The following is an 11,535-nucleotide window of genomic DNA, read 5'->3' as shown; positions in this document are numbered from 1 at the left end:
TTTTTTTTCATCTCAAGAAAAGCAGTTTTAACTTTAATAAATTGAAGAAATGCTGAGGAACTTTGCTTAAACTTAAAGTCAGGAAACAGGTTAGGATTCTTTTCAAATAGTAGGTACATGAACCTATTGGCAGCTCAAGACAGAACAAAAATCCTTAAAACTAGAAAACAAAGTCTAGAAGAAACTCAGCAATGTTTTAGTTAAAAGTCATTAAATTCCATTTCACCAGTTCAGTCTCATGTACTTAATCTATCTTCTGTTGTGGTTCGATCTTCCTGATTACATTCTGGGATAAAATACTCAAATGCAGATTTGTCCCTACAATTAAGTTGGCCGTTTTCTTAGTTTTTGAACTCTTATTTCTGTGTGTCTGTGTTCAATTTTCCTGGAATAGCACTCCCTTGAGAACTTCTTGGAGATCTGGTCTGGTACTGGTAAATTCTTTTAGGTTTTGTTTATCTGAGAATGTTCTTACCGTTTTTTCCCATATCAAGGATAATCTTGCCAGGTATAGTATTCTTGGTTGAAATTGCTTTTGCCATAACACTTTGAATATATTTTCCCATTCTTTTTTGCTCACATTGTTTTGATGAGAAGTCGGCTGTTAGCCTAATGAGATATCCTTTATATGTAACTTGATGTTTCTCTCTTGCCAATCTTAGTATCTTGTCTTTGTCTGTGGTTTTGATCAATCTGTCTACAATGTGTCTTGGAGAAAATCTTGGGTTGATTCTATTTGGGGGCCTTTGTATTTCTTGGGACCGGATCTTTGCATACCTCTCTAGGTTTGGAAAGTTTTCTTGCAGGATTGCATGGAATAGATTATCAATGCCCCTATGAGTCTCTTCGCCTTCTGGGATACCAATTATCTGGATATTTGGACATTTGACAGTATTTAGTATTTCTTGTATATTATTCTCATTTTACTGGGCAATTTTCTCAGTCTTTGTGGTGGATTTTTCTAGACCAGCGATTCTATCTTCGACATCTGAGATTTGCATTTCTGTATGATCTAGTCTGCTTTTAATACTTTCAGGGGAGGTTTTGAGTTCCTGTATCATAGCCTTCATCTCTAACAGGCCCATTTGATTCTTTGTTATAGTGTGTATTTCCTCTTTTAGATCTTGCAAGAATTTCCTCACCTCCTGGAACTCATCAGCTCCTTTCTCCTGCCTCTTCTGCAGTTCATTGTCTCTCTTCTCTACCATCTCTGTTAGCTTTGTCACTATGAATATTCTAAATTCTTTATCAGACATTTCCGTGAATTTCATTGTACTGTCTGAGGATGAAGAGGAGTTATTCTTTTCCCTTGGAGAAGAGGTATTTTCTTGCTTTCCCATATTTCTTGTGACCCTGTGGTGATTTCTAGTCATCTGGTGGGTGGTGCATTTTTTCCTAATTCTTGAAGTTCAATCTGAGCATTCAGAGGTGTGCAGAGGAAGGTGATCTGTCATCTCTTTTCTGCTCTGTTTTCACTCTTTGTGTATCAGAATCAGTGGGACTAGAGGAACATTCAGTCCCTAATTGTATTCAGATGTTTGGATCCTGTTCACTTGGACCTGTCCAGACACTTAGTGCGTAGTGGCTGAGCAGCCAATGAATAAAGATAAAGAAAAAAGGAAAATAATTAGAGAAGAGGAAAGAAGAAGAAAAAAGAAAGTAAAAAAAAAGAAAGAAAAAAGATAATAAACGAACTTTAAATTTTAATTTTAAAAAGCAAAAAACGAAAACCATGTGGCATGCATGTTTGCCGCACAATAGTAATGTATCACAGCTCAAGTTTGGTGTCCACCTCTGGATGGGCCTGGGTTTGTGCCTTTCCTAAATGGAATAGGGAAAGGCACAAATTAGCATAATCAAAGAGGGGCTTGAGAGCCCAGAGAATACTTTACCTTAAAAATTTTTTTTTTTAAAATTGAAAGACACATGGAGATGCAGAGAGACAGAGAAATGGAGAGAAGGAAACAGAGGTAGCCCTACCCACTAGAAATGAATCTGGAGGGAGAAGTCTCAGCAGAAACTCTTCAGTTTTTAGTCAAGGAAAACAATATTTCACAGCTCAAGTTCCGTATCCATCTCCTACACCTTATTTTATGTATGTATTAATAGTATGAAGATAGAAAGAATGGAAACACCAACTTTTGTTTGATAAAACTTTGTGTCTTCTCTTAATCTGACAACTTTATGGAACTAAAATTTACAGCCCAGCTAAGATGGCACAAACAGGAGAATGCGACTGCATGATGGCTCACTGCATGGGAGGCCCGGGTTTAGTTCCCTGCCTAACCTAAACATGCCATATGTGGTAGCTGCCCCTCTGGGCTTAGCTAAGAGGCTGGTGTAGGGGGATCATGATATTGGAAATTCCTATCAGAATTTTCCCCCTTCCTCTATCCATCTTCTCTTTCCTCCCCTCTTCCCTCACATTCCATCTCTCTCTTTCTCTCATGAAAAATAAAAAAGAGGGAGTGGGATGGCTCTGTAGATTAGTGGTTAAAGGAGCCAGATCTGACATGACTAACCACAATTGGAATCCTAGCCCAGTGACTTGAAAATATATGCCAGATGGGCTTGCAGGTGGTGTGGTGGTTAAGGACACTGGATTCCCCCATGGGCGACAGAGGTTCGAGTCCCAGACCTGGTGGCTCGCTTTCTATCTCACTCTCTTCCTTTCTGGCTTTGTCCCTTTCTGGTCAAATTAAAAATAAAAAAAAATAAAGTAAGATAACTTTTAAAAAAGATATTTAAAAGAGAAAAGAAAAGAAAATACATGCAACATGTGTGTGCATGTACTGGGAAGGAGAAATGGAGGTAAGAAGTGATTGCGGTATGACTACACCCCTTTGAGGGGTGCTGTCTGTCTTTTGGTCTCCGCACCTGCACCCTCTGGTGATAAAATAATAATAATAATAAAGTTATTTTCTTATTAGCTTTAAAATTTTAATATTTCCCTCCAGAAAAACAACATTGGAAATTCAAAAGGTAATTGGATTCAAAGACTCAAAATGTAAGTGGGATGAAGTCTTTTCGAACATATACCATACCGGTATATTTGACTTTATGGTATAGATGTGGTCCTTGGAGCTTGACTATATAAAAATTTGGTATGGACCAATTGTACTTTCTCATAAATTTCCACTCATCAAAGTATCACCAAGATTTCTACCTATTTCTGATTGGAAATAATGGCAGAATAGTAGTTGCCATATAATTGGTAGTGCATAAATAAATAAATAAATAAAACACCAATTGTTGCTACCACCCTGAATTGATAAGATGTCAGGAATTGCTAGAAATGTTCAGCATATGGGACCAGCAGTTAGCTTAATGGCTATGTCGCTGGACTCCCATGTAGTCGACCGCGGTTCGCATCCCAGACCCAGTGGCTTAAACTCACACCGGGTGCTTGTGCGTGCGTGCCCAAGATCCCGAGAGGAGAATGGAGGAGAAGGGATCACGGCATGGCCATCCCCTCTGGGGGCTGATTTCTCGCTTTCTGTCTCTCAGTCTGTCTCTCTCTCTGGCAAGCACACACTCCCTATAGCAAAAAAAAAAAAAAAACCTCTTAAGAAATGTTCAGCATGTATCTGCCTTTCTTGTGCAACATAGCTGGTGTTTTCTCATGACCCACCATTCATGGTTTACACTGACACTTTGAGGCTAGAGCATTTTTTTTCCTAGAGGTTTTTGCTATAGGATGTGTGTGTTCGCCAGAAAACGAAAGAGAGAGAGAGAGACAGAAAGCAAGAAATCACCCACCGGGGGGATTGACACACCGCAATCCCTTCTCCTCCTTTCTCCTCTCAGGATCGTGGGCATGTACACACACGTGCCCGGGACTCGAACTACAGTCGACTACATGGGAGTCCAGCAACATAGCCATTATGCTAACTGGTGGTCTTGAAGCTAGAGCAATTGTTGAAGTCATAAGCATTATCTAGTCTTTACAGCTTAAAAGGAAATATTTGTGACTAGTAAATTAATCTGATGTATGTTAATCTGTTTTGGATTACATTTATTTTTGTGTGTGATTATTATAGTACAGTCCTTTTCTAAAAAGAAATCTCTAGTCTCCCCAATTAAAGAAATCAGTATTGTTTAAGTCAAGTCCTAAACTTTGATGGAGAAAAGAATCTGCAACTCAATTCAATAATAGCATTTACAAAATCCCTTATCAATGGGAAATTTGCTTTTTTTTTCCCCTTTACCAGATGGGGGTTGTATTTTTGGCAGTAATTTTGATAGTGTCTCACAGTGTTATGATCTTCCTGCCCCAGCTTCACAATTAGCTAGAAATTACAGATGTTTACAATTGTGCCCAGCATAATATATACCATACTTTTGAAAGACATAACTTGTTTTTTGGAGAGGTTTTTGCTATAGGGTGCATGCGCTCAACAGAAAGACAGACAGAAAACAAGAAATCACCCCCCAGGGGGGATAGCCATGTTGTAATCCCTTCTCCTCCATTCTCCTCTTGGGATCTTGGGCATGCATGCACACAGACCCAGCGTGTGTTTAAGTCACCGGGTCCGGGACTTCAACCACGGTCCACTACGTGGGAGTCCAGTGACATAGCCATTACGCTAACTGCTGGTCCCAAGACATAACTTTTGACTCATTTTAAAGAGTCTTTTTTGGCCAGCATGTGGCATGGTGGTTAAGGCAGTTGGATTCCAGTGCTGAGTGGTCCAAGTCCCAGACTTGGCAGCTTGAGAAAATGTGCCAGACATGTGCATGTGTGCCCAAAATCCTGAAAAGAGAAATAAAGAAGTGATTGCAGTGGACCAAACACCTTGGGGGGGTGCTTTCTCACTGCTTCTCTCTCCGGCACATGCACATAGCCTCTAGCAAATTTTTTAAAAAGCTGTTTCTATTGACATACTCAGTTCTCATATTTATAATAGTTATGTTCTGTAAAGTCAACATGAGCACAAAATTATGAAATACTGACTCATTCCTCTTAGGGTAAATACAAGGTTGGATTCCTGTAAAGTTTCGTAAACAGTGAAAACTTGTATGTATGCTCTGTTGACGGACTCGTTAATGTATGGCATTGCTTTGTTAACAGTGGACTCACAAATAAACAGCACTTTAACTCATGCACAAACAAAGCTTCTCTAACACATGTCCATAAGATACATCATAGCCTTCTTGCACTTAGGAACAGTAGACAGCACTTTGGTGGGGAGGAGGCATTAATCAGCAAAGTAATGGAAACCACAAAAATGGGAAAAAAAAGTTATATAAAATACCAGAGAAATGATGTTTGTTTATTTTATGAGGGCTAAAACAAGAAGGCACAGTGTTCCCTTATTTTACCTGCGCTAGGAAGTATGCATTTGGCAAGTCAGATTTTGCCATGCTCCTACAGTACCACAAGTATTGATTTGATGCTTTCAAATAAATTTTAGCAAGCAGGCAAATTTGCAGATATGGAATTGCAGTAATAAACTACTCTGTGTGTGTGTATGTATACGTATGCATATATGGATTTATTCATGATGACACAGTAGTGAATGTCACAGAATGCCTTCTGGGCTAACCATAATGAAAGTCCTATTCAGGTTTTGTTAGCTGTCCTTCATCTGTCACTCTTACTTTGCTCATATATAAAGCACCCCTCCCCCAAGGAAGTCTTCTTCCCATTCCACACTCTTCCATTTCTGAATCCTGGTGATTTTAGTAATTGTTCTGTGGAGACCAGCTTCCTGCCAAATTCCCATTGGCAGGGCATTTGAAGAATTGTTGGATCTCAAGGTATCATCTGAACATATGGATTATAATGTTAGCCAAAGCCCTCCTCTCCAGGACTCAGACCTTTTATAGTGCTTCAGTTCAACTTAATCTTTTCCTCTCTCAGCCCAATATTAATACTCCAAGTTCGATTAAAAAAAAAAAGTGCCATCTCTTATTGGCTTATTTCATTTTAAAGCCTAGTTAGATGAGTGGGCTGCTAACTGTATTGACTTGATCACTTTGTCTTACTTTGAGAATTAAAGTAATAAACCATTCTCTTGATTTAGCCGTTATGTTGCTTAGTATAGAATTTGCTTTTAGTTATGATAGATTTTTAATCAAAACATGCTGTCTTAAACCAAACAGATCAGCATAGCCTTTATAGTATACAAAGTATAAAGTATGGGCACTGTGGTAAGCAGAATTATGGCTCCCCAATGATGTTTGCATCTTGGGAGTTCATGGAATCTTTGAACATATTAGGTCACATGGTAAGGGGGAAATATGGTTGCAGATGATATTAAGGTTACTAATAACTTTATTTTTAAGTTTATTTCTTCAATAAGCAAGAGAGAAAGAGAGATGGCACCCCAACAGGGTCTTGTGGGTGCCATCCAGCCCTCAGCCTTTAGCCAGTCTTGTATTATGGACAGGCGGTGTACTCAGTGAGGACTTTGGGTGTGAACTGAGAACCTTCCCATGTGGGATGGCCTCACAGAGCATCACATTTACTGTGACACCTTCATCTGACCCCTAACCTGATTCTAAAATAAGGAGTTATCCTGGATGATCTAAGTGGGCCCAGTATAGTAACAAGGGTTTTAAGAATAGAAGAGGAAGGGAGAGTCAAAAGAAATATAACAACAATGTTATATAAGAGACAGTGTTGCTGGCCTTAAAGGTGGAGGAAGGAGTTCAAGAGCCAAGAAATTGGGTAGCCCTTAGAAGGCAAAAAAGTCAAGAAAACTGTGTCTCCAGGAGGAAATGCAGACCTGCTGATATCTGGATTTTAGTCATAGAAGATGTCTGACTTGCAAAATAAATATATTTGTATTGTTTTAAGATACTAAGTTTGTGGTAATTTGGCTCTAAGGGGCACTGAGACCTTGGGTATGTGTGCCTGTGTGTTCAAAATCCCAACAGGATGAAGAAATGGAGGAATAGGGATTGATGCATGGCCACAGCCCATTATGAGGTGCTTTTTCTTTGTCTCTCTGGTAAGTGTATGTGCCCTTTTGAAATTAAAACAAAATAAGAAAAAGCACATACGTTTTAGTGCTTATTGTGTGAATAAATTTGTGTTTCCAATGCATTTACTTACTTAAATTTATATAAATTTTAATATGGTGGACATGTAGGAAATTTGCAATTTAAGAGAAAAAGTAGATTAGATACTATATTCAGTAAATGTCCAGTGGACATTTAGAATTATAAGTTTGTGGCCATATTTATGATAAAATGTATCTTGTTATAAAATGGACATTTTTCGCTATTTTGTAATTTCATTCCATCAGTACCATGTCTGTTTAATGTAAGAAAATGGATCTTCGTATCAGATGAAATATTAGCCAGATTGTCATACATGTAGAAACTTAGAAAAAACTATTAGGGCATAGGGGGTAGGAAGAGATGCTGTGGACTCATACCTTACTTCTGTCTTGCTTTTCTAGTTCAGCTAAGATTCAATTTTGTTGTAACATTGCATTCATATTATTGTTAGAAAGCTATGAGGTTATGTGATGATTTTTCCCACACTTTTTTTTCCCCCCATTTTATTTAAGAATGGTTTTCTTTTCTGTTTAGTTTGGAACAAGATTTGGGTAGGACATTTACAATGTGCTAGATTAAATTTCAAACTTATTTTTGAGATTTGTTCCCTGCTTTCTTTTGAGTTTTTAGCTAATGTATGCTGTGCAATGTTTTATACTTTCTTAGGATATCCCTAAGTCCTTTCACTTTTAAAAAATGTTTATTTTTATAGTCAGTTTTGCAGTAATAGCTATTGAGATTAGAAGTTTAGGAAGTTAAAGAGAAAAATAAATCTTTCTACATGTTTCATATTGATTTCATATGTTTTCCATTCATGTAAAATTTAAAACATAAAAATGTAACTTTAAACTTGTGACTGATTGCTAATATATTATTGTAGCTAATTCATTTACATAAAATAATTCTCTTGATGTGTTAGTAACTTTTACTGAACAGATAAGCTAGCGATGTTTTGACCCTGCCAGACTCACTCATTTTCCAGGCTCTTCCCCACCATTACATGGTTCAAGTGAGACCTACAACGTTCTAGCAGTGCTAGTCTACTGACCTAGAGGGAAGCAGCTGACCGAAGCTGGATCACAGTCCTTTAGGAATTTGGAATCGATACTTAGAGTCTCAGCCTAGTTCTAAAGTGAATATTGGAACTCTGAAACTGTTGGCAGTCATGTTTTCCCTTGTGAAATAAAGACCTGGAAAAGCATTTTGTTGCAGGAGAAGGGAAGGAAACATTATCAAGATAACAAAGATAGAGACTGAGACAAACACAAGGAGAGGGAATGCAAGAGAGAGTGGGAAGAAGAGACTAAACATGTGGAGGAGGGAGTGGAGGTGAGAAAGTGAGAGAACAGAAGGATCAGGAAAAAGAATGAACTAAACTTCTAGGCCTTAGGTTCCTGGTTCTAATTTTCTCTTATGACCTTGAATTACTTGAGATAGTCCTGTAACCCTTATTAAACTTTTCCTTTTGGCCCAGCCTGTGGCCTGGTGGTTAAGGTAACTGGATTCCATATAGCTGACCATACAATTCAAGACTCAGACTCAGCAGCTTGAGAAACACATTGGGCACGGGGGTGTGCATGCCCAAAATCCCCCAAAGAGGGAGCGATGCAGGAGAAGGGATTGCAACTTGACTGTGCTCCATGAAAGTTCTTTCTCACTTTCCCTGTCTCTGCAAGCACACATGCCCTTTACCACCCCCCTACCCCCCAAAAAAACCCCTTTTTTGGCTTAAATGATCTTTAGTCAGATTCTGTTCCTGTTACCAGAAGTCAGTCATTCCCCCCCCCCCTTTCCCAACCAAGTCTTTATCAAGGCAGACATTTGCTTTTATTAGGGTATATACTGGTTGCCTTACATATGATACCAGTTTAATTCTTACAATCTTGAAAGTTACTATTTCTTAAAAGAAACAAGGAAACTCAGATTTAGAAGAGATTAAACAATTTGATCAAGGATCATGGTAGCTAATAAGTAACAGAACTAGAATGGAAATATTGCTCTAACTCAGTCCTTATTTCTGTACTCTAAAAATATGTATTAGGCCTCAGCTATGGGCCAAACCCTAGGCTAAACTATAAGGGAGAGAGAAAACAAATTGCTGTCCCAAAGTCCGCAGTTCACAGGGGAATAGAAGCAAACAGGTAGTTTCAATTCAGTGTAGTAAATGCTGTGGGGGAGGGGATAAAAATGCTATTAAGAGCACAAGGAAGGTCAGGGAAGAGTCCTTGAGCATTGAAGCTCATACCTGAAAGTTGAGTAGTCAACCATAAGAAAAAAGAGGTAGGTTATGCTAACCACTTATAAAAACCATGTGGTGCATTCGAGGATCTAAAATACAGTATGCTAGGTGCATAGGATATAAGGAGAGGAATGGAAAGAACCAGGAGAGGTAAGTAAAGCTAATCATGCAGGCCTTCTAGTTCATGTTAAGGAGTTTGGACTTTATATTGCTTGGGGGAAGGAGGCAGGGCAGGCCTCGGAAGCTTCATAATCAGGTATTCTTTTTTAGAAAATACAAACATTCTTCTCACAGTGCAGCCAGAAAAGATTGGAGAACTAACAATAGAGGCATGGAGTTTAGTTAAGGAGGCTTTTGCAATAATTCAGACAGTAAGTGATTAGTAGTCAAGGAAACCAGTGATTAGTTGGGGGAGAAGTGGAAGAATTTTAGAGATTACAGGGGAGTATGGTCCATTCTTGGTGACTTATTGGCTATGTGGGGCATGGGAGTGGTAAGATTTTAAAATGACTTAGGTTACTAAGGCAGTGGGTCGGTGAAAGAATTGTGCTTAGCATTCAGGGACACATGGATGACAGAGCAGAAAGGGCAGAGGATGATGAGCGAGTCACAGGTCCCATTCTGGATGTAGTAATATTAAGATTCCTGAAAGATATTCTGATGGATGCCCAGCAGGCAACTGTACCAACTAAAAGAGTTTTCTATAGAGAATATATTTCTTTTTTTGGGTGGGGGGAGATTTTTGCCATAGGGTGCATGCGCTCACCTGACAGAGACAGAAAGCGAGAAATCACCCCCCCCCCCCCCCCGGGGGGATGGCCACGCCTCAATCCCTTCTCCTCCATTCTCCTCTCAGGATCTTGGGCATGCACGCACACGCCTGACCTGAGTTTTAAGCCACTGGGTCCCAGACTCGAACTGCTGTCGACTACATGGGAGTCCAGCGACATAGTCATTACGCTAACTACTGGTCCCTAGAGAGTATATATTTTAACAGAATGAAAACTGATCTTTTGTCTTCACCATTTTTAAAATGTATTTTATACATTCAATCACTATATATCACTTAGCTTGTAAAGTGAATTTACCCACGTGAACATACTTCACATCAGTCCAGTTGAGGATACTATACATGTTATCATCAACAGGTAATCAATTTCTGTGTCCTATAAAGTGTCTTGCCTATTTTTCTCCTGAATGCCTTTCCTCACACACTCCCCAGTTCTCCCACTCTCCTCCCACACTATCTCTAGTACCCATAATCGTTTTCCTTGCTTCCATAGCCTCTAACCTTTCAGTTTCCACCTTGAAGTGCAATCAGTCAGTATATATTACGTGGAGACATACAGTTTCTGTCTCTGTCTTTCTCTCTCTCTCTCTCTCTCATAGCCTGGCTTGCTTCATTTAGTAGTAAGTCTTCCATATTCATCCACTTTTGATCAAATGTCAGGATCTTTTTATTTTTTGTGGTTGAGTAGTAGTCCTTAGAGTATATGTGGCACACTTTTTCAGTCCATTCATCTGTTCATGGACATTTGGATTGGTTTTAGCAATCGTAAATAATGCTGCAGTAAACATAGATGTGCAAGCTCTTTTCTAGCTGAGTGTTCTCTTGTCCTTTGGGTAAATACCCAGGAGTGGAGTTACTGGATCATAAGGTAATACTAATTGAGTTACTGGATCAGAAGGTAGTTCTTTGAGGAACCTCCATATTGTTCTCCACAGTGGGTGAACCAAGTTACATTCCCACCAACTGTGCAGGGGAGTTCCCCTTTCACCACAGCCCCAACAGTACTTACCTTTTTTTTTTTTTTTTTAATCTTAGCCATTCTGACCGGGTCAGGTGGTATCTCATTGTGGGTTTTTTTTTTTTTTCCCCCCGGAGAGGTTTTCACTATAGGGCACATGCGCTCGCCAGACAGAGAGAGACATAGAGACAGAAAGCAAGAAATCACCCCCTAGAGGGGATGGTCACGCCGCAATCCCTTCTCCTCCATTCTCCTCCTGGGATCTTGGTCACGCACGCACACGCGCCTGGCGTGAGTTTTAAGCCACCGGGTCCGGGACACGAACCGCGGTCGACTACGTGGGAATCCAGCGACATAGCCATTACGCTAACTGCTGGTTCCCTCTCATTGTGTTTTGATCTGCATCTCTTATGATGAGAGATGTTGAGCACTTCTTCATATGCTTTTTGGCTGCTCATATGTCCTCCTTAGAATGTTGTTTGTTCAGCTCATTTTCCCATCTTTTAATTGGGTTGATCTTTTTTTTTTTTTTTTTTTTTC

General features: G+C 39.4%; 1 protein-coding gene across 3 annotated transcripts in view; it reads left to right on the top strand.

Annotated features, from left to right (window-relative positions):
• YES1 (YES proto-oncogene 1, Src family tyrosine kinase) overlaps nucleotides 1–11,535 on the top strand; it is an 82,335-nt gene that overhangs the window by 23,306 nt on the left and 47,494 nt on the right. Inside the window, exon 1 of one of the 3 annotated variants that reach the window (XM_006151610.3) lies at nucleotides 6,936–6,956. The exons of the other annotated variants lie outside the window; for them this stretch is intronic. The gene's annotated coding sequence lies outside the window, so the exon portion shown is untranslated. Of the gene's footprint in view, nucleotides 1–6,935; nucleotides 6,957–11,535 lie in introns of those variants that run through there. 3 annotated transcript variants of the gene reach the window in all.

Source organism: Tupaia chinensis, unplaced genomic scaffold (genome assembly GCF_000334495.1).
Source record: "Tupaia chinensis unplaced genomic scaffold, TupChi_1.0 Scaffold000320_2, whole genome shotgun sequence".
Classification (NCBI taxonomy): Eukaryota; Metazoa; Chordata; class Mammalia; order Scandentia; family Tupaiidae; genus Tupaia; species Tupaia belangeri.
The sequence above is the reverse complement of the archived record's forward strand: the minus strand, read 5'-3'. Positions and strand labels throughout refer to the sequence as shown.